The sequence below is a fragment of the Manacus vitellinus genome, unplaced genomic scaffold (genome assembly GCF_001715985.3).
Source record: "Manacus vitellinus isolate BGI_N305 unplaced genomic scaffold, ASM171598v3 scaffold_10_pilon, whole genome shotgun sequence".
Taxonomy (NCBI): domain Eukaryota; kingdom Metazoa; phylum Chordata; class Aves; order Passeriformes; family Pipridae; genus Manacus; species Manacus vitellinus.
In genome coordinates, this window is record NW_021938838.1 from 11313643 (window position 1) to 11338454 (window position 24812).

At 36.5% G+C, this 24812-nt stretch overlaps 1 long non-coding RNA gene across 2 annotated transcripts in view; it reads right to left on the reverse strand.

Moving 5' to 3' along the window:
* LOC108641760 overlaps window positions 1-24812 on the reverse strand; it is a 79330-nt gene that overhangs the window by 38341 nt on the left and 16177 nt on the right. Inside the window, exons 7-10 of one of the 2 annotated variants that reach the window (XR_003916406.1) lie at window positions 21276-21319; window positions 13342-13383; window positions 10589-10633; window positions 5984-6078 (exon numbers count right to left, since the gene is read on the reverse strand). This is a non-coding gene — a long non-coding RNA (uncharacterized LOC108641760). The remainder of the gene's footprint in view (window positions 1-5983; window positions 6079-10588; window positions 10634-13341; window positions 13384-21275; window positions 21320-24812) is intronic. The other variant, XR_003916407.1, reaches the window with a different exon arrangement.

Below are 24812 nucleotides of genomic sequence, written 5' to 3' on the forward strand. Positions count from 1 at the left end.
TTAGCACATAGGTGCTCGCTGCATGACTTAAGAGGATAAAATTAAGACAACGTTCTGTGCTAAGAGATTGCCCCTGAAGGGCTGTGCAGGCAGCTTTCATTTCATTTAGCACACACTACACAAATTTCATACCTTTCTAATCCTAGGCCAGAATTCTTCCTTGAGCCCAGAATTCTTTCTTCTAACAAAAAGATAAAACCTTTATGGCTTACTCTGAACCTGGTGTCAGCAAGCAGTGGCCTCAGTGGCTCAGTCCATAGTGAAAGAGCTCGTGGGTACCACCCCCCCAAAGCAGCCCCACTCACTCACCAGCCCACTGGCACATCTCTTCACATCCCCATGGCTCCTGAGCTGCATGCAGTCAGCAACCTTTTCGGACCAAACTCAAAAACGGCAGCTTCCTCAAATCAAGTTCCTGCTGTTTCACTTCACAGCTTTCCCTCATTAAGGTAACGAGACACAACTCCCAGGCTCTCCTTACTACTGTCCTGCCAGTACTGGTAGGGAATCAATTCCACTGTAGTTGTGTAACACACAAAAACCAAATTCTGAAAAGAAGTTATGTAGGAAGGAAAAATGAAAACATTTTATCCTGCATATGTTGAAAAATGCAGTTGTTTTCTTCCATTTTTCCCCTATAAAGAAAATGCTGATTCTGTGAATCCTCTTAATTTTGACAACAATCTTCTTTGCCTTCTTTGTCAAAGTACATTTCTGACTGACCTGAGTTCCATAAACAGGCTTTTGTAGGTCCACAGAACAGCCAAGAAGCCTGTTGGTAAGCTATTGCTAGTGTGACGCTACACCAATATCCACTCACTTCTAAAAAGAAAATAAAGGGGGAAAAAAACCTCTGATCTATGAATAAAATATGTAAATAAAAACCTAGCTACCTTTAGCTAAAATAACCTTAAAAACAATATCCCAAGAGATTACAGCTCTAGGGCTGGAAGAAGAGTCACTGGACAAAGATGGAGAGGGGATAGGGCAGTAGTCAGGAAAGAAGTCAAGTCAGAAATCAGAAGTCCTGTGGGAACCTGGCAGAGAGGCCATGCAGGCTGAGCTAATGCGATCACTGGGAAAGGGGAAATGTGGATGGTCTCCTTCAGTCAGCTTGTGCAATCTTCCAGAAAGATCTGATTAATTCAAGGAATGAAGTTGTAGCTGGTTTATTTCTCTCCTTAGTAATAACAGCTTTACTAAACTTCAGATTTATCTTTGCCACAACAAAAAAAACAAACCAAACCACCCAACCAGCCAAACACAAAACAACAAAAAACCATACATACACACCCTCCCCAAACTATCTCTTTAAAAAATAATCCATTTCAGTAAAATATCTCCCCAAATCCCAACATCAGCAAGGTTTGTTTCAAGAGAACAATTTAAAAGCCACATTTACTCTTTAAATAAGTGGTCAAATACCACTGAAATTGTGGTACTTGCAAATAAATTTTAAATTTAACCTCTTGGATGCACATATGCCTGCCCCAGTAGTGCATGGTTACAGTGAAGATCATTATAGGGGAGACATTTTTGTCCGTATGCTACATATTACTTTGCAACTGCAGTATACAAAAAGAATAATTTGAACAATGAACTAAGTAATTAAAGCTTGACAGAAAAGGCTTTGGAAAGTCAGTTTTTTATTTAAATGAGAATGGAATGTTTGGAAAAGATTATGAGGGATGACTACTCAAAGGATCCACCATCCCAATAATTTGCTCATTTGACTGGTAATGGAAACAACCATAGTTCCATTTCTTGCTCTGGTATAACATGCTCAGTCTGCATTTCTCTTTCTCAGGTGACTGCCTGGACCACCACTGTCATGTTTGGGCATATTTGTGTTGATGTGCTTTTCTAGGCCTTTTACAAAATATTGATGAAACTACCCACTGAATTACGTTTTCCCACAAATCATTTGCAAGGGAAGGTGAACCCAAAAGTTAAGAATAACCCATTATTTGAGAATGTACTCTGTTAACCAGTGATAACTGAAAGCTAAACACTACAACCTTTCCAAAAAATTTGTTTTTATTGAATCCTGAGATTTCACCTTGCTAAGCACTAACTACCAGGCTACTATCTGTTTTGTTTTTTGGTTTTTTTTTTTTGGACATTCCACTACTGGTGAAATTGAGAAAAGCTTGTTAGGAGCCTATATCACTGGAATATTCCCTATCTGCTCCCGTGTGAGTGGCTGTTTTGCACAGAAATACGAATTTATTTTGTTACATTTAGCTGCTGAAAAAATGTTGGTGTACAAGATCTCGTGTGGCAATTCCTTCTGTGATTGTTCTATGGTAAGAGCAGTAAAGACAAGGCCATGACAGTGGGTCACTATGATAAAACCTTGCCCCAGTCACAGGCAAAAGTTTCGGTTGAACCATGTGCTCCGCATTTGCAAACACTATTAAAAACAGGTTTTATTAACAACAATAAAACCTCCCCAGAATTCAGAAAAAAACCCTCGTATTATAACTTTAAATAATTCAAGCAAATCAAACACTTTCCAGAATATATTCTGAGATAAGAATGTTTTCTAATTATTTGAGAAAGGAAGGGGGAAAAAAAGGCTTAAATATTAGGGTAAACTTAGATAAAATCCTCCCAGTACATCAATGAGTAGCTGTCACTCTAAACACTGCACATTTAAGATCCCTACCTCAAAATAGAGATACTTTGCTGGTTTGTCACTGTGCAGCCCCACAACCAGACTATCTAGGACTAAATCTGAAAACAGAATTCAGGCACACTGTAGCATTTAATGTTTAGAAAATCCTTTGCCCTTGTAGTATTCGTAATCTTATTATGTTAAATTTAGCTGGTCGAATTCTGCTCTTACTTGTACTTCACATCTGTCAACTTAGAGTGTACAGTGCATACATCAAGGCAGCATTTAGCTCAGCACAGGGAGAGATTTGATATTTGAAATACATTTTATCTTTTGAAAGGCATACTTTTCCCAATAATAAATGTTGAAACAAAGTTCCCCAGGGTCGTGCAATCTGCGCTCTTTCCCACTCAGCTGAAGATGATATTAAGGAGCTAAAATGAGAGAAATATTGTCATTTGGTTATGTAGTGTAACGTGCTTGAATTCATTCTTCTGACACTTTGGACACTTTGTTTAACAAGGAAATCAACACGAGCACACGAGCTCCGAGTACTTGCAGGCTGAGAGCTCGTGACAAGACTGAATTGTCAGCTGGAGGCTGTGTGTGCCACCAGGCTGACAAACACTCCCTGCACCACGGGCCGGGAGAGGACCCGGTGCCTGGTGAAGGCAGACCTTTAGCAGCTGGTAAAACAGTAGCACTGCAGGCAGCTGCTGGCCTTATTTGTCAGACAACAGCTGCAGACATCAAAGAGAATAAAGAGAAAGAGGAAGGTGGAAAGACCGAGGTAAAAAAGGAATTCAGTCTACACTGTTTTTACGAAGTAGATAAGTTACTTTTTAATTATATAAACATATTCTAATATTACCAGTTTGCCTTTTATGAAGAAATATTAAAAATACTTGCAAATATACACATAGAGCACTAAGTCCTCAAGCAGCCTACTGGAGTCCCAGAGTTTAGAATTAGATGGTTGAGGCCAATATAATCCTTCCCATATACAAAGTTAGGGTCAAACTATATGTAGTTTGGTCTTCTGAAACTGTTCCAAACACTTCATAGTTTTAACAGCATTAGTTGGATGCGTTCAATGCTATCAGTTGAAACACTGAGATTTTAAAATGAAATTTCACAGATAAAAACATTAGGATAGTTCTGTCAGCTATAATACTGGAATGCACATGCATACAACATTATATAACGTCAAATTCAAACAGACCATTAGAAAATATCAGTTGGTGTATTCAATGGCTTGTTTTCCAGCTTGATTCCCACAAGAATCTCAACAACAAAATTGTCAGTCCTATTTTTTCCACATTGTATTTTTTCATTTCTAATTGTTTCTAATTCTTCACAGAAGCACTTTTAATTCAGCTAGCCAGTATAATATAGTATACATAATATTTTGCAAGAGGCAGCTTCTGCAACTGCCTTCATACCCTTAGGCTTTGTGACTTGACGTCATAATACTCTTGATTTATTAGAAGATAAACCTTTCTCAATGTTTTTTCCTTTTAAATAGTGAACTGTAAATAACCTACCCAATATGAAAAATGCTAAATAGCTCCTTTGAAATTCTAATGGAGATTGTCTACAGTTATATCACCCACTGCAGAATCCTTGCTGCTGATGCTTTACCTGCATATGTGGAATGTACAGGAATGTAACCTGCACATGTACACATATCTCTGAGTTGGTCTGCTGAGACACAGAAATTTGGGTTGGGTGCAGCCAGCACGTTCCAAAACATAAAGAGAGATTATTTTGCTGTTTTGGGGGCTTATAGATTTTTACTTGAATATTCAAGGTAAATATACATATAATATACATATAATTCAACCAACAGTGTCTTTGTCTTTTTCCTTATTGACAAATCTTGAATTATTTCAGTTCTGTGGTTTTGCTGGTCCAAGCTTCCCAACTGTCAAATCATCACCGAGGTAACCTTGCTGCAAAGTTTAGCTCCAGTCAGTCTTCATTTTCTATCAGCCACAGCATTTTCTGCCTCTGCTTACACGTTGGTATGTAAATGTCTTGGCACACCTTGATGTCAGCAGCCAAGCCCAGATGGAGAGAGGGCTGACTGGGCCTTGCACCTTGATCCCTGTGTTTAGACCTCTAGCTCTGACCATATTAACTCCTAGACAACCACGCCTTCCTAATTACTCCACTGTTTTCCCTTCCTTACAGGCACCATCTCTAGCACGTTCTGCTACTGAGCAAGCTCAGCTCCATCGGCCTTTATTTATAAGTTATGATCAAAGCTTGTAGGGCTCAGAAGCTCTTTTCTCCCTGATAGCCTTAACCAAATCACTTTTCCAGACCTACCATTCCCCAGAACCCTGCCAGGCTTTTCTATCACCAACCCACTATGTCCAGAATGCAGTTAAATACTTATCACTTAAAATTTTAAATGCTAATTGGTTAGTAACAAAAATTTCAATTGACTGGAGATTAAACTTTAACTGCTAAGTGACTGGCAGAGTTCTAGTCCATCATAATAATTAAAATTCACTCATATAACATTTTTAAATGTCCTAAGTATGAAAACAATTCTATAATCAAGTGTGTGAAGGTCTAGATATGAGGTGGTTGTTTCAAGTTTTTCCAGGATTGAACACGAAAACATGTGACTGAATTAGCAATTGCTAATTTGGGATTAAGTAAAATCTCAATGTTCATCTCAGAAATGTCTAAATTATTAAAAATCATATCCCCCATTCATTTATTTCACCTGCTTCTATTCTCAGGTAAATTGATCCCTCTCAAAAGTGTATTTCTCAAAAGACACTCAGTTTGCTCCTAACCTGGTGTTCAGGATGGAGGCTTGTGTTCTCACTTTGATAGGTTTACTATTGATTGCCAAAGCTACTGTGTAACCTGAGGAACTTTTCTCACCTTCTAAAACAGTATTCTGATCTAAATTTTCACAGATTCAAAGGAAATACTGCCAGAAATGAAGCAGCTAATTTCCTGTATATTCTGCTCTTTTACTGCAGGTGTTAATGGAGCTGACTAGAGATGTTTAATACAATGTTACTTGTGAGACACTGGATTGTACAGGATAAGAAAAAGGAAAAAAAAAGGCAAACTGAATTCCTAACATATCATTAACTAATCAACTAGAAATTGGATTGAACGGAATTCCTCTTTCAAGTTTTTAGAAATTGCAGAAGAAACATCATGAAAACATGCAAGACAAAGCACCAAGTCTATATTCCTTAGCATCTCTTAATTGTATTTAGTCCATGTTCAAAATCCCAACCCATTTCTTTAAGATCTCTTTCATGTCACGAGAGTTTTGCAGAGGGTTTGGACAGTGTTCCCCAAACATAGAACAAGCAGAGTTGCTTTTGCTTTTACCTTCAGGGCCACAATATGAGAAGCTTCTGGCACTCTGATGTTCTGTCACTTTTTAATGCAAACTCTGGAAGTTCACGGACACAATGCTGCACAATCTGAGGAAGATAAATCACAGTTACTTCAAGCCAGCTGACAGCAGTTTAAGCAGCTGCAATCATCAACCACCAAGGGAGTTTCTTCTTTTATCTTACTAAATGCAAAAGTATACCAGGAACTGGTAATATCACTGGACTATCAGGAGTCCTGCTTTTACATAAATATCAGCAAGCGGTAAGTAAATTCTGTTGACGAAATGTAATAAAACAAAGACGGTTTCAAATATGACCATTCCCTGATGCATTCTGCAGCCCCGTCTTACTCACTTATTGCATGCTGCTGAGATTATAAGGTTTGCTTTTATCTGTCAGAAATCAATATTTCAAACATCGGATAAAAGAGGAAATTGAACTGGGAATAGGCTGAAGTGCTGTAAAAACTACAAAGCACAATTATCAAAAAGCACTTAAAGTACTTAATAGGACACACATATAAAAATGCTCAAATTAATGTCAGGGAACTATAATGAGAACTTTTTCTATGCTTTTTGATCCAAATGCAATGTAATTCGAGTGCAGCCTGGTCAGTCAATACAGTTTTCAATTTATATGAAACCCTAAGGATTTCTAGCAATCCATTTGCTAGAACTGAACCATTACATATGATTGGTTAATATTTCAATTTATTGAAAATACATTATTTTGTGTAAAGTGTTTAAGTTGTTGAGGTTTAATCATTACAAACAGTTATGATAAAAATAGATCTTTGGATAAACAAAGACCCCACAGTCAAGCTTTTAATAAATACTAGTATAACTAGAAAATTGGATTTTAAAAGGAATAGACATAAGGAAAAACTGCAGATATGGGGTGATGAGATAAGAAGGAAATGTTGTATAGAATAGATCTTTATCAGCACACATTAAGCTGAGAAGGAACCTCTTTGAAAAATGTTGGAAACCATAGTTATTTTATGCAAAAAAACCCACCCTCACTATTAACTTTAGTACATTCCCCTTAGATTTATACATTCATTTATCATCTTTAATGCTGTTGAGCTGGAGGTCTGTACAAAACTATGCTAGATCAGAAATCACTGTAAATGAGCGTGTACATATCTGTATGCACATAGCAGCATCCACGGAAAACACATCAAGTGACTACAGAAAATTTGATATGAAATATGAAGAGCTGCAACACACAGAGGGGTTATAGCTGTGATTTGAGCAACCAAGATGCACCTTCACTAAAAGGCTGTGTCAAACTCTACCACTCTCTCCTAACCTACGCCCCACATTTTTAATAAGGAACAAAAAGGAACTCTTGGAAATCTTTCTTTGTGAAAAGTTATTCTTAACATTTATACTTTACTTTTACACTTCAACCACAATATTTCTTTCATATGAAGGAACCTTAGCTTAATCACAATTAAAATGTGCTTCTTATTGGAACTACATCAAAATCCCCGAACTATGGAGCAGACTTTTATTTCCACCAGCAGATAAACTGTTTCATTAGCCAAAGACCTTCCCACCACCTTTCCTCATTATAGTTTTGAGTTTCATCCAGTACAACCTCTTGGTTAATACATGTACTTCCTCTGTCATCCAGGCTGAGTCTTCTGTTGCTTCTTCCATTTTCAAGATGCAAAATTGAATTTCAGTCCCTAGAATCCTAATTTGGGTCATAATTCACTGCTTTAAATTCATCCTCCCTATCCTTTACATTTTTTCTTATATCTTTTCTTTTCCTGCTTATCTCCTTATTCATCTGTCTCACTCCCACCCCTCAATATATCTACTTTCTGAATACTTGCTTTCCCTTTAATAATTGTAAGAAATTCCATGAGCTGCTAGGATTAAGTGGGGAAGTAAATGTAAAAAAAAAGTAATATTACACACAAACTGCTATTTGTATCTTGTGTTTAACATCAGTTTAAACACATAAACAAAGAACAAAGTATGCACAAGTCATGCAAAAATAATGTATATGCATACACAAAAAGTAAAGTGAACAGAAAGCCAGAAATGTATCCATGAGTATATGGTTTGAAATATAACATATGTTTGCTATCTCCCAATGTGTCATTTATATTTTCACAGTTACATATTATATAAGTCATGTAACTGCTGGTTACTCATGAAGCTGGATAAAGCCAAAACAAAATGGACCAAACTCTGTAATCCAAACCCTGATATGAAATACAGAAGTTTTGTTTGAATAATAGAAATAAACATTGAGAGTTGGGACAAGTGTATCTGTATCATTTCAGACAGCTGTTGTTTAACCTGCTCCTGCAGATTTCCAAAGACAGAGACTTCTAAATTTCCCAGGCTATATATTTCAGTGCTTTATTATCTTACCATTATAAAAGTTGGGTTGTTTTGTGGGTTTTCTTAAGTCCAATCTAAATCTTTGCTACTATAATTGTAGTCCTACTTCTTGGCCTGTTTTATGTGATGAAGAAGAGGTTATAGTATTCCTTTTTGCAACAAATTTGACTATGTAAACACAGCCATCACACAGCTTCTTTCCAGCACACAGGTTCTGTGAATGGTACAATCAGGCTCTGGTCTAGAAAGTTAATGACTTATGCAATTCTCCAAGTCAAGTAGCACAATAAACAGCCAAAATCTGTCTTCTAATAATTCTGGTCTTGCGTATGCTAAGCAATATGTAATGATTTGAGGGAACTGGGAAAGAAATCCCCTAAAAACAGAGTTTTCACATGATAAAACAATGTTGACAAGACTAAAAATAAACAGATTGCTTCAGCTGGATTCTGTATTCACTTGAATGGTGTCTTGAGTTTTTGGATTTCCTCAACCAAGAGTGGTTTCCTAAATCAACAGAATCATCACAGAAAATACAACCTTTTCCAAATAGTACATATTTCCAAATAACAAAGTAATAAAAATATTTTGGTTTAAAAGACAGTCTGAGTAGAAAACATACTATGATGTGGTAAGGCAATTGTAGTTATGGCACTCATAATTGCATAATGCACTTCACAGAAGCTTCTTCTATTGCACCTTATTGTATTTTTTCCTTCAATTATTAAATTCAGAGGCTTAACTTGGAAAGAAAATGCACTTGTCTTTACATGCACTTGAATTGTTACTGCCATTTAGAACTAATCAATGTTTTCTTTAGTACCATAATAGCTTATTTGCAAAGCACCTCTTTAAGAAAATTTACATGGTATTCTGGAAGTAAACATGTTTCACATTCTAAGAAAAACTCTCAATAAAGAGAAAGAGGGCTTCGTTCTCATCTCAAAGTTCAGTGCAACTAAAGTGACTTCAAGAGCTTAAAAAATTGTGCACAAAGGGAGTTGCTACCAGATTATACCCCTCTGTTCATAAATAATACAAGGAAAAACCGTGCATTGTACACAATCCTTATATCCCTAGAGAAGTCCAGGAAATTAATTTTCAAGAGCTCAGCATATAAATATATGCTTTCATTGATGCTAAGAGGAAAACAAACATTTTAAATCTTATTATTAACCTATGTTTAAATACACATTCCTGAAAAACTTTATATCACTCCTGACTTGGATGTTCAACTACATAAAACTCATAGGACACCAAGGTCTCACTGAGTGGTGGAAAGCCCAAGTAACTCCAATAAAGTCAGTATATGCACTCTGAGTGCTGCTTGACACAAACAGGAATGTTCACACCACTTTCCCCTAGGAATATAAGGGAGGTTTTTAAATTAGTCTCTGTAGACTCCTTCAGAAGGAGGTCAGAGAAACAAAATTGAGTAATATGAGTACACCTAATGTCTCAGTATCTGCAGTTACTTAACAGAGAAAAGTTTTAATGAAGGATAAACAAAGTTTGCACAAAACTCACAGGCAGGATTTATGATTTCTAATGAAACATGTAAACCTCTACTGCTTTAATAAGTAGATCAACTGCAGTTCAAGCTATGCCTGTTCTTAAACACATGCAAACCCATTGATTCTAGTAGGGTAGCAAGCCTATCACTGGGATGAAAGTTATAAAAACCAAGCTAATAGGGAATATCATAACTGAACATTTTTAAATAGAAATTATATTAAAATGCTTATGCTCAGAACTGAGAACTTGAAACACTTTGCCCCCTGTACCTTGTTTGGCTTTACTCTGATACCTGTCTGTTGTAGCTCTGCAGAATATTTGGTTCATTTGGGTGACACAGCCTTTTGCAGAATAACAGTTCTGTCTCAGTGACACCTTCTGCTTATGCTTCCAGAGTCTCTACCCCTGCTTTGAGCTACACATTGTTCTCAGTTGAATGTTACTAAAAATAGTAGTGGCAGCAGGTGATTTGCTTTCCAATTTTAGTGATGCAGAAGATGCAGTGAGGGGTTGCTCTTCAAAGCTTTGTAGCTTTGGAAATACATCTTAAAATTACACAAGAAGCTGAGTACCTTAACTAGCAGAGCTGCAGCATAAACTGGGTAACTGCATGTATGGCTATAATTAGCAAAATGGATGAATTTTAAAGCAAAGATGCAGACTTTAAACAACAAGGACAAGTTATTCCCCTGACCAGACAGTTCACAGAGAGAATTTCTTACCTCTGAAAATGTGGGGTTCAAAAATACATGTATTTGAAGATGAGCCTAGAAAGAAGAAACAGACATTAAAAATTTGCAAAGTTGCAATTAATAAAATAAGCCGAGTTGAGGAACACAGAGGACCAAGCTTTGTCAAAAGGAAGAAACCAGAATTATAATTGAAAGCACTGGATGCAGGGACTGCCACAAAGTAATGCAACAACCTATGCCAAAGCATTTGCCACCAATTTATTTGCTGCTGAAGACTGAACAGACTGAAGTCTTGATCCTTTGCTAAATTACATGTTTCAGAATTAATCCTGTAGCCTGCAGCAGGTAGTAGATGCTTTAAAGGGTGACTTAGAGCAGACAGTCACCTATTACTGCTCATTATTTAATAGGACTGCTTTAACTCTACTGCAGTTGCCTCCATCATTGGATACTTTCTCTTACAGGTTTGTATTTTCACAGATCTTTTCCTGGGTTTCAGACCTGCTTCCACAGTATTACATTGGCTGCAGTTGTCCCAGTGCATAACAAGCAGCAGCTGGGAGAAATTTCCTGTACAATTTGTCCTAGATGGGCTTTACCAAAAGCATGATTTTTTTTCTTGTCATCTAGTTATTGTGAGATCGCAGTTGACAAATTTATGTATATGTTTTCAATATCCTTCACTGTCAGTTGTGTGCAGCACAGAAGGAAAATACGCAGCTTATAACCAAAAAAGCTGTTAAATTATATAACTAATTAGTATGTGATGAATTAGATAATTCTTTTTGCAAAGTTAAAACCACGTAAAAGTTGCAATGTAGGGCAATAGAGACTAGCAGAAAGGACAGAGATGACAAATCTTCTTGTATTTGCTTATCTAGAATAGCCAAGAAATTACAACATCAAGTGATCCTACAAATCTGAGGCAAAGCCTCATGCAATTAAAATTCACTTAATTTTTGCTGAGCTTCATTTCTTCTTTAATAAGATGAGAAAGGTTTTCTTTTTCAGTGATTCTCTGTTTCTGTGAATGTGATTTTCATTGGTTCATCTCTGTGTTTTTAGAGAAATATGCACAGAACAGCAAGGGGAAAGCTTATCCATTTCAGCAAATTCAAGGAACTCCACTGAATTCAGTAGAGTTGTTTCAGATTTTATTTTTCACTCTAACTGGCAACACATTTTGGTTCATATTCTTCTACAGCATCAAAAACCTGAAAATCAGTAGCCACGTTATACATAGGACTATTTCCTGCAGAAGGTTTAAATTGCATTTTTCAGTATACTTGTATCCATGAGTTTGGAATCTATTACTTTTATCATCTGGAATGCACAGCCAATATTTTGCATTTTCAATCTGGAAAACAATTTAATAGGGGCCAGCAGGATAATTTTATATTTTATCAGTTTATTGTATCTAACTACTAATGATATGTAGCATCTATCACATATTGCATGTCCTCTGCCATTATAGAAATCAATTCATCCCCTGATTTCCTTTTATTAACCAAGAATATCTTTCCAGCTGGTCTTTAATTAAATATTTCGTTAAGGATCATTAAGGAATTATAAAAACTCTTCACAGTTCTCGCTGTTAATCATAAGAACTTCATTCACAAGGGACTATAAATCTGAAATTTGCCTTCCGGTTTTACTACAAACCTATTTTAGAATAGTATTGAAAAAATTACCAAAACTACCCAACAAAACCTCCTTCATTTTGAAAAGAGAATTTTCCAATTAAATTGACATAAAATATAAAATAACCAAGAATTTACTTAGAACGTTTAAATAAAGTGATTGAAAAATGAATATCAGGATTTTTCCATTCTTCTTCATCTGAGCTAAAATAAAGGCAGCTCAGAATCATAGATTATTCCCTCTCTTTAAACAAGGTGGTGAGACAGTGTTGGGTAGATGCACAGTAGTAATGGATTATGTAGATGTTTCTCTCCTGGGTCACTGTTATGAATCTGATCCAAGACAGCAATGACGAAATGTCAGTGTCATTTTATGGCTTTTAGCATGAAATCCTGACCCTACAAGGTCAATGGCAAAACATCAGTAGTGCCAGGATTTTCACCTTTTGAATCTCTAGGGTGCAAAAAGAATTAAAGTCTGACTCAGCATGCATTGACTTTAATGGGAGTTATACTAAGTTCAAGGTGCAGATTTTTAAAAGTCCTTAGATGCTGCTTTGCTCATGCTTTAATAATAGCTGGATCCTTCAGATGATTCAAACACTTAAAACCATAGCATTAAAACTATAAACTTTTATCCTCAAAGTTAAATGTTCTGATGACACACACTCTCTTGCTCCACTGTCTGGATTACTCTGCTTCACTGGGCTGAGCACCGGATAAGGGTTTCTTTCACCACATTTATTCACTTCTCATGCTTCTTTCTCTGAAAGCAAAATGCTTGTCCCAGATGACACAGGGTTCAAAACCTCTTGGATCACCTTGTTTGTGGCCCCCAAGAAATCTGGCATAGGTTGTGGCTTCTGCTCTGCATTCTGTCTAATCAACTTACAGTCAATTCCCACGGTGCTCACTGCTCCAAAATGTGAGGTGTCTGTAGTAGAGGAATAGTAAGACTTTGTGTCAAAATGACTAAATTAACAAAGCAGGAGAAGTCATTGAACATGCCTTCTGGAGGGATTAATTCAAACTAAATCCTTATCAATTCCCTGAAAACAGTCAGAAGTGGCTTGTTATTTTATTTAATTTTCTTTGATAGTGGTTGTTTTGTAGGAAGGACATAACAAGCCATTTTAAACCTACCTCCCAAGTCTTGCCATTTTGCCTGCTTGAACAGGTTTAAATCTGAAATGGAAATAAGAATAGAATCCAAATGAGCTGTCAAATTCTAAGTGTTTATTCCAAACAGAAACAAATTTCCAATTTTAAATTATTTGTTCATGCCCCCTCAAAATTCTAAGGTACACAAATACAAAAATTATGTCTTGATGTAACATATGCTTTCCAGACATATTTCACTTGTACAAATGCACAGTTCAGGCATGTGTTCCTAAAAGTATTTAGCTATGCTGAAAACCACTCAGGAATTAAACTGGATAAAATCATGCTGAAGAAGTTGTTGGAGGTTTAATTACCTTTTCTCTTTTTTCTCTTTAGTGGGAGTTCTGAATTCTGGAGGAGTAAAACTCCAGTCTCTACTGTATTGAAATGATATTTTTTTAGCACTCCAATCATTGTCTCTACTTGACTAAGACATTTCTGTGCTAAAGCAGGTGCATTTACTTTTCAAGTATTATTTTACTAATCAATTGAAAAATTACCTCCATGAATGACAGAAGTGCAGACCTTTGGAGTATTTCATTAAAAGGAGCAAACATTAATTACAAATCCAGCCCAACCTTTGCAGACATAAATTATGGGACGGATCTATTTTCTCCATGCTTAATTGCAAGCAGTGACTAGCTCTTTAAATTATTATCTCCAAGGCATGAATGAAATTAGAATGGATTTGATGATATTCTCAAGGCTTATTTGTATCTAAATAACTTGGCCATGCACTATCTGGAGATATAAGAAAAATTAGGTGAAACACCTTTGAGCCTTTAAACTGTGGCTGGTTTACCATGAACAAATTGGGAATTGCAAAATGGAATTAGAACCTTAAAGTCTTTGCAGACAAGGGAGGTCTAGTTACAGGTTTAGCAATAGGATAGTTAATACTGTCCAAGTATTTTTCTTCTAATCTAAATTCTAAAAATTTTAGGGTTTTGTAACTTTCTGAAGCTTTCACATTTCAGGCAGAATTTTCCAGGCAGTCTTTCCTGAAAAGTAATATTTCCATTCCAAGCAAAATATCTGTTTTTCTAGTGAAATAAAACACTCTTCCTACAGAATTAGGAAGGTTGAAAATTTTGATTTTTTTAATAGCCAGAGTGTTGACATGTTTGTGATAATATCAAAATCTGGCAGGGAAATAAATGAGTAAAGTGCCCTTAGTTGGTCCATTGAAAGCTGATTTTGAATTAGGCGTGTTTGTTGACACAAATTAGAATTTCAAAGACATTCAACAATGGCCAAATTTTCAAGTCATCTTTTCTCCTGATGATTACATCCTTTTACAGCATATTCTCTACTTGCTATTTTGACTTTTTTAAATACTGAGAATGAGCAAAATTTTTTCTTTGTTTCCATTAGCACAGTCCAAAAACTCAAATGAGCAGTTAGGCCATTTTTCAAACTACTTTTTATGAGTCATTTAAGTCAGAAACATAGAAAATAAATTTCCCAAATTTCAAAACGTGCTTTACTAAATCTCTTTCTCTACTGACCTCTACTTTACCTGTATCAGTTTTATAACTCCATCTGTTTTCTAAGGGAGAAATATTGAATAGTTACTATTGATGACTGAATTACTTAAATTATTATCATATAGTAAAATGCCCTTTCAATTTCTACATAAACTTTTGTTCAAAGATGATAAAGAGAAGGAGCAGAACGAAATTAAAAATTGAACATACATAAAGCTTAAATGAAAACAAAACTATTTGAAAAATCTCAGCATGAGTCAAAATTGACCTTGAAGTTTCTTAGTACCTAAGATATGGAGAACCTCTAGTCCTTCTCTGCTTAAAATAATTTAAAAATTCATTCCCACAGGAAATAAATAGCACTGTATATATGCAGAGAACAGAAGGTGCAGTTTACTATCATAACAAGTGACAGACAGAGAATGCAATGGTTTTTTTTAATACAGTAATTAAGACAGAAATGAATATTTTTGTAAAATGTGTTTAAAGATCTAGATTTTGCATTGGAAACAGAAAGCCTTCTCCTATAAGAACCACACAGAGTGTGAATAAATGAGTCCCACAAGGCTCCATGGGGACTGCCAGACCCATGTTTTTACCACCCTTCTACCCAAGAAGTTAATAATTTGACATGGCATACTTTAAAAAGCAAATAAATAAAATAGATAATGGCTTGCTTAGAGTTCAATTTACTTGTGTCATGATACAGTAAATGCCAAGCTGAGTTCTCACAGTATTAATCATTAACCTGGGAGAGGGCATTAGCTTAAAACACATTCCTTCAACTGTTCATGTTTCATGAATACACTGGTAAATATTTTAACAGAAATTTCAAATATGCTGAAGACATAAACAAGTTCAAGTCCCCCCAGAAGCCAAACTCCTTTCACCTTTTAACTTTTGAACAGAAAGTTACCATCCATCTGTTGCCAGAACAGCTTCTGAAAGCAGAAAAACAGAAGCTCTGCAGAGTTGGATTGTTCGAGGTACAGAGGAAGCCCATGCAAGATACCATGCAAAGAACAGGGCAGGCTACCTACAAGAGGAAAATTCTTCTGATATGCTACTGATATTTTTCGGAATTTTCTAAAGTGACAGACTCCTCATGCCCATAGCAAAATGTTTCTGATACTGAGTTGAAGACTCTGTAACAGCATTAGAAGGTGTCTGGGAAAAAAATATATTCTGCTGAAACATTAGAAACTGGTTCAAAAAATTTGAAAATACTTGGGTCCAGCACAGAGAATACTTCATGGGCTTTCATAGCTTGCTTAGGAGGGGGAAGGAAGAGTGAGAAAACCTATTTGCTTGGATTTTGGAAGTATTTATGTTCCCTTTCTTCTCCACAGTATTTCACCTTAATTTAAAAGTGAGGAGTTAAAGATTGATCTGGAGCTTGGGAAAAGCATTCAAGCAGAGGACCACTGGGGACAGAGTGAACCCTTTAACCATATTGCTTGAGAAAGGCAGTGCTTGGCAATATATTTCTGGGAATGATAATATCATAGGTAACCTATTTGCTCTGGAATCTAAACCAGAGCATCACATTTAAACCACCTGCATCTAAAATGAAGGTAAATATATTAAGAGGATCTCTCCACTTACACAGGAGTGGAATGTATGATTTTAAGAGATCTGGGCAAATTCCTCAGACTTAATAATATACCAGTCTATTCATGGAACATCGTGTCCTTTATATTTCTTTAGAAAGAAAAACATCACTAACAATTATTGGCTTTAACACCTTGCAGCTTATATATACTTTCTCACATAAGGAAGAAACACCTTAAGCACAGTGTGAATCTAACATGAATATAATTTATAAAATGTAGAAATGTTGAAGCAGAAAAAATAGGAAATTAGTTAAATGGGAGTTTTAAAAATGAAGATACTTTCTTCATCAAGGGTTATGGAAAACATATGACTGTGATAGAGTACATACCTTTAATCAACAGCTACTTTTTTTCCCTCAGAATACAGAATTGCAGACAGAACTTGGCTTCAAGTTGCAAAAATTATGAATGGAAATACTGAGAAATCATGATTTTTATCTAAATATTAAACACTATTAAACAGACCTAAAAATGCCTGTTTTATGGTCAAAACATAGGCAATTGCCTAGTCAGACATTTATATGCACCAAAACAACATGCATTAATTATAGTTAAAAAGAGTGTGAGCAAAGACTGCTCTGAGTCAGATCCCAAGTCACAGCACTTGCAGCACAGCTGCTCTGGCCCACGGGTGACACAGCCTTTCTGTTGTGGGGTACAGCATCTCCCAGGGGGGCTGTGCCACACTGAGGGGTGCCAGGCACAGAGACCCCGTGTGGGAGGACAACTCAGGCACCAATAAGCGGTTCAAGTGCAGCTCCTGCATCAGAACTCCAACATGAGTCCAACTGACTGCAGGACCCAGGAACATTTTTTCCAGACTGGTGCAAACACAGACTGCACCCCAAGTTCACAGATGGACAAGATCCCAGGGCACATCAGTGCACCTGCAGCTTGGTTTCAGTGCACACAAGCAAGTTCACAAGCCTGGACACAGAGTACTGTCTCCTGTGACCACCAACAGGACTGAGGTGAGGAGTGATCTGCTGGTAACTCCACCTTTTGTCTGCAGGAAAGACAAACTCGTATGGACCACCAAGGCCAGCACAAACCCCAGTGTCACCCATGCTGCATGGGAACAGAGAGCTGCCCAGAGCCTCCATGTGCTCCCTAGGGAGGGGCACGAGGCCCCACTGTGAGCTGGGCTGGGGTTTCAGCACTGGACTCACAGGAAGGCTTCTCACCCCCATCACTGCCTGTCTACACAGAGTTACAGACACACAAAGCTGACCAGGGTGTGAATGTGTATCATACTGGGGACCATAAAACACAGTGGTACAATGGCAAGTTATGGCATAGCTCTCACTCTGCACTTTTCTCCTCTTTCTCCTTCTCAGTCCAGCAAATTACAAAATAACAAGTAAGAGCAGCATCAATACCAGCTCCATCCAAATGAAAGTGGATGGAACAGGGAAAAGCATCATCTGTTCAGGGATTCTGATTGACTCCTTGCTGTGCCACCAGTTCACCTTGTCATATTCTAACCTGGTTTGTTCTTGAGAATAAATATTCTTGAAATCTGACATGGGGGAACAAATTATTTTTATTATATCCAACAGTATTAACTATTTAAATACATCACCTGTAAACTGTGAACTACCTTGTGGCACATTGTGTAATCACTGTGGATTGAAGTCTTGAAGGATAAAGACCCAGAACTGTTCAACTAATAGTTCTTTCTCTGTCCTTCTCTGACAGAGGAATATGAATAACAATTTATTTTGGCCAAAACAAGCAATTCCAGGTGAATTTATGTCCATAATGGGAGATTTGCCATGACAAACAAGAAGGGGATATAGCTACATGATTTGGTACATTCTAGTCAAAAGTGGAATACCTTAAATCAAAAGTTTCAGTAGGCTTAAATGTTCCTGCTAACCCCTCTATTAAATCTTCATAACAGTGTGACAAGCTATAATTCGTTATCTTCTAGTTTATTAAAAAGAGAGTAACCACTAGGAAAAATAATATTGGGAAATAAAATTTACCTTGGATTAGTTTCATGTAAACATAAAAAACCAGCTTCTCAGAACCCACATGAAAAACATAATGTAGTTAATATTAAATACCATGATTATGCAACCTATTACTTTTACAGTTTGTGCTCCTGTGTCCTTGATTTCATCCCTGTTTTGCTTATGATTAATGAATTACTCACCTTCAGTACTCTCTCATTTATTTCATACCTCATTATGAATTTGGAAAGGTCAATTTGTTATTTGAAAACAGCAAAACATGCATGGAAGTTAAACAGTGTTCAAAAATGCAAAGGACATTTTTATAAATAAATTGCTATCTTATATCACTTTTTAAGTTTGCATTTTTAACTGCTTTTGATATAATTTTGAAGAGTCTACATAAATTTTTCCCATAGAATACCAGACAGAATTTCTCCATGTGTTTTATAGGAACATCAGGAGTGTCAGTGCACATGCACAAACACACGAATCCTAGAATGACACCTTCTGTACTTCACTGTCTATTTTGGTTTGTCAAGATCTTATGCCATAATTTTCCATGGCTTCTCGTTTGTTTTGCCTGGAATTATTTAACCAGGGTTTGATACTGTATAATTTATGTTATGTGATTATACTGCTAGCATTCAGGTAGGGACAAAATCAAGGCAAGAAAAATTGAGGGAAGTTCTGTGCATATTAAGTTCACAATCGCTGAAGTAAACCCCACTAAATTATTTATACTGAAAACAAAGCTTCATACCAACAGTTCACAGTATTACTTTTTTTTTGTTATTGCCATATCCTTTTTCAGTTTTGATAATTATTTTTGTCTATGGAATTTGGTAGTTGCAGAAATTGGAATTTGGTAGAGCAGAAAAAAAAATTGGCTTACATGACATCAGTGCTAAATCCCATTCTGTGGAGCACTCAAAGCCACAAACCAAAGAGACCATCTTTTGTCTCAGCATTCTGGAGGCAAATTCCGAAATCGTTTGGGCATCACTGTCAGAAAATGACAGTTACCAACACACCTGTGATACACTGATAGCTGGGAGAGCAGATTATGGTATCTAGAGAAGCTTAGGGTAACTCCATTTAACAGTCACTATCATAGCTGGGAAGTCGCCCTGGAGAACCTGGTATTGGCACAGAAATCTTTTGGACAGAGGGCACTTAATGCCACTCACAGCACTCACCTCTACAGCTATGCAAAGCCAGAGCCTGAGCTGCCTGCAGAGCAATGGCCTGTGAGCCTGTTTATGGACTGGGCTACACTCCAGGCTGCACACACATGCCCAGGCCACCTTTAAACTGGACACTTAGGTGACTTCTGGCACTGCAGCTGGAGCTGCACATACTTCAGTGTGGGCTAATGCAGTCCCTCCAGAAGATTGTGGAGTCTTGTCTTTTCTCATCACTTTGGCAATCTGGTCCACACAAACAAGAGGAGCTTAAAGTCCTACAACAGAGACTTTACTGTTTACAGGCATTGCCTCTGAAGCCCCAGGGACAGCTGCACCCAGCTCCTTCTGCAGAAGATAATCTGTGTTATGCTTTACTTTTTCAGTTTCTGGCTCACAATGTGTAAGCAGCAGCACCTGCATCTACTATTTTTGCCCTGCTTTATTTGCAGCTGAATTATGGCTGTGAGGTTTGTTCAGGTGAGGTTTATTCAGCCTGGATGCTGAGGCTACATTTGACTGAGAGTAGACCAGAATCCATGGACACTATGAACAGACATGTGAAAGTCAAGCCCAACCAATTGTACACTTCTTCACTCTGTGCAACATGTATAGCTACTTACAGTGTCAAGTTCAGTAGCTTAAATATTGTGGCATCATTAAAATAATATCACTGAGCATGGTTATTAACTGCAGGCTGACCTTCAGCTTTGGCTTTGTTAACATTGTAGATTTATGTTTTCCCCCCAACTCCTTCAAAACTCTTTGTACAGTGGATTATTAAACTATAACTAAACATAACTAAACAGGTTCATATATGCTTGGAACAGTTCCAAATCTATGATCTTTTCTTTGAATTTTATAAGCATGTTCATTAGAGGCCTTTACTCTTCCTTCAATTCCAGTGAAAATTCTACAAGAATAATTGTTTTAAATCACATCCCACCTGTGATACAGTTTAAGATCGGCGAACAGGTTGTCCTTCAAATTAATAAAATCAAATACCCATCCCAATACTCTACCCTTATTTCTGCCAAGATCTTATTAGTTTTCACTCTGAATAAAGAAGATAACATCTTTACATATGGCAAGTGTAAGAGGTAATAATAAATGGTAAATTTGGCATGAGTTATGAAGCATGTGCAAAAAGAAAAAGAAAAAAAATGGAAACTCCCCCCCCCAAAACTTCCTGAAACAATAATAAAAATGGAGTTTGTGACTATGTACAAACCAGAGAAAACTACACAAAGCAGGTAGAATATATTATTACAATGTCTGAGTATTATCTACAGTATAGAATGATCAAAACAAAAACATATATGCTGTAGAAGAACTGAAGTTATGTACTGATGGATTCACCTCTAAGGATTTAATCTCTAGTATGTGGCTTCCCATATAAGCAATGAAAGCATTTAGTCTCCTTGCCTTACTAGAATGAGAGTCTACTTCTCAAGGCAAATGCTTAGAGATAACTGAAATCAGTCTGAAACTTAGCAGGTGTTACTTCTGTTACTTGAAGTGCAACTATTTCAAAACATCATTTATTCTTTTTTATTCTAAAAAGTCCAAGACATATCTTCAGTAACTATCCAGTCTTCATTTTGACTCAAAATGACCCATTACTCCATTATGCAGACATTTCATTTACATTGCAGACCACTATTTATTGACACTTACCAGGGTATCAGGGCAGCCCAAGCAGAACATTCATGATACAGACTCTGAGAACACAACAGTGAAAATATCATGAACATCATAACTGCAAGAAATCATAGAAGGCCAGATTCTGCCCTAAAGCTCTATGAGGCAAATTCACCAGCAGTGTGACTTCACATCCAAGCTTAAAATCTGAAGGTGAAAATGACACCTTTGGCACTCTCAGCTAACAGACACCTGCAAACTGTGGGGGTTTAACCTCCTGTTCAGATGATTGCCTTCGCTTTCACTGCTTCCTGAAGACTGACTTACAACAAGTGAGGATGCAGAGTGAAAAAGGGAGGTCTTGGGGGAAGGCAAAGTACTTGCATGTTTAGCACATTTTATACACAGGTCTGGAATATAGGATGTGGATGTTGCAAGAGGTAATGAGGTGACTGGCAGCAAAGAACTCTGAGCTGGAGCAAATGGGAAGGTAAAACAGAATCGAAATAGTGAACCATCTGCTTTCTAATGAAAACAGCTCTACTTGTCAGCAACATCCAGAAAAAATGATTTCTTAGTTGCAGTGTATAACCAAGAGAAGTAGCTTTTTTGCTATATGAGGTAATACACTCAAATGATGTATGACTTAGAAAATAGTGTGGGTTAATGATCTTCAGCTGGATCAGGGAGTAAAACAAAGTAATTTCATAATACAGAACATGATGGATTAAATCATGTTAATACTGGGTATATACATTAAAGAAAATGATCTTTCTGGCATACTAAATGGCAAAATAAAAAGCACTTTTAGTAAGCTATATGATTAATTAGTCTGCCCTTTTATTTATGTACCATGATAAAGTAAAATGTACTTTTCTGGTTACCTCCCAGGCAATTATTCTAAAAGTTATATTGAATACACCAGCTTCATTGTATTGCACCAGTCCATCAGGAGCTGCAAGTAGGTCCCTGTCTTTGTTTTAAGTCAGTGGTTTTCTCTATTCTCTCCCTTTCCTGTCCTCCTTTCTAGAGGTTATTGGGGTTTTGTGTTGTATGTTTTTAACTCACAGAAACAGGAGATTGAACACGATATGTTGATATATTAAAATATGTAAACATTGATTTGTCTTAGTACTGTTAATTAGAGAGAATGCAAAAAATTGCAGTGAGTGAAAAGTTATAGCTCACATGTAATTCAGGCAAATATTTAAATATGAGAATGTAAATGCTCCAGAGTTCATTCAGATTCTGAGCTGTTTCATTTCCTGCCTTCACAATTTAGCTGTGTATCTTGCAAATTTCCACCAAAGGTTCAATCACATCCAAAATCTTTTAGAAAGTTGGAAATGCATTTTCAAAGGAGATTTCAAATTAAAGTAAAAGTCTCAAATTTCAGAAAAAACCTGTTACCTACAGAGGTAGAAATATTATTTTTGAGAACTGTTTGTCTTCCAATCTCATTATACACACTTGTCAGAAATTATGCCAATGATGTAATATGCAGAAGTTTCCTCTAGAACCAAATTGACATGGAAGGAAGAAAAAGTATTATTAGCACTGAGTTGACTTCTTTCTTAAAATCTTATAAGCCTGTAGAAACTGCTAAAATGCAGGAGTTAATGAAAAGACCATTTCAATTATATTTTTTTTTAAAAAGTATTTAGCAATGTAGGTGTAGGTTTTGTATTTTCCTAGGGATTCACTTAGTTCTTCTTCAGACTCAAATGCGTTAGATGGATGTACTAAACAGCACAGAAAATCTGAAAGACCAGACTTGGACACTTTTCTAATGTTAAATTCAGAATTCAGGTGGGAAGTGCTTTTGACACAGTAAAACATGTTTTCGTAAGGGGGCCACGACTTACATGGACTTGTTCTGTTCTGCTGTTCCACACACTTGCACAGAAAAGTGAATCCTGATTCCTAAAGCCCTAGGCTAAAGGAGATGACTTTTAAAAAAGAACCAGTTAAGAACTACCCCTTTTTTTTTTTTTTGGTACACTAGTGCCAGGCATTTGTCTACTACAACAAGTGTTTGGAATCTCTGCATGAAATCCTCACAATGTTCTAATTCTGGATTATCTCACACAGAGTCCACCTGCGGATGCAGAGTCAGTATTTGCTGACTAATCTTTTGTTTGCAACATCACTAATGCTCCTTTTGACTCTGGGGTTTTTGCTTTCTCCACTGCAATGGGAAATCACAGTCAACATAAATCCACATATTTTCAATATTTATTCCACCTGTGCATTTTGCATTTGTGTGCCAGCAAAATAACTGCTCTGTCATCAGGCACTCTGGTATTTCAGTGACTGTGAGTGCAGAGAAGGTGTTCTTTCCTCCTCCCATGCTGTCCTGTGTTACATTCTCATCACCTTTCCAGGTGTACTGTGCAGTTTCCAGGCCTCTCAGATTTCTGTTCCCTGTAGAAAAAAGCATATGAATTTTCCTCTTGTCAAAAGCACCTTATATAATCCTTTTCTATGATCAACACTCCCAAAAATTATCCTTTTCCAAATGTTCTTCCTTATTCTAAGGAGGATCATAAAGGCATTAACCAGGAAGACTTTTGCATGCTACTCAGCAGTATCACATCTGTACTACTTTTTTTAAGGGAGCAAATTTGATAAATAGTTGCTTTATTTCACCAATTTATTCTTATATAGCCTGTAGCTGTTAATGATTGTTTATGTATTTATAAGCAGCTTTTCAGCCTAGAAATACTGGATTCTGCCTAGAAACTCCAAATAGATACTTAAGTTCATAAATAGAAAAAAACCTGGACACCTATTTACAACTGGTAAATAAGCTTTAAAGCAGATTTTTTTAAGGCATGTGAATTATTAGTTCTCAATTAGACTGTTGTGAGAATATAGAAAATGGGTGACATGTATCACAGAGAATGTGTATAAGCACAGCTTCTTCAAAGTGTTGACCTAAAATAACATTAAATTGTTGCTACACTTTAAAGTTTGTAGGATATAACACTGTATAGAAGTGTGACTTTGAAATTAGTGTTTGCAAGTGTCTGTGATGTAGGTGAGGGGTTTTAGCAAGCAGCTAGTTTTAAACCTAAAATTACATTAATTTATTTGCTGCAATAAAATTATGTAGATTAGTTATTGTTCAAACTGTTTTGGTACACGAAAGAACGGCTTTTATATTACTAAAAAACCCCAAAAACCCTAGAAAAATGAGCAAAGGTTAGTGCTCCTGTACTCCACTACTGTTAGCAAGACTCAACCAGAAATGCAAGATATGTGTAAAGAGTAATTTTGTCTCATTAAATGACAACACTAGTGGTTCCTCTTCATCTCCTTAATTCATTTCTTATAGTTTTTCTTGTCACATCCACTTGTTTTATGGCTTACTAACTTGCAAGTTATGGTCGTAATTTATGGTCAAAATTGAGTGGTAGCAAATCACAGAATATTTTCATTGATTACCCTAAATTGTCTAATCTCCTGTATGTTTTTAGGACTTGATTGGGTGGTATTTACTGATTGCCTTCATCTAATTTAAAAATCAATCAATAGCAACAATGAGAGGTGGTGGATAAATCGAGTCTAATG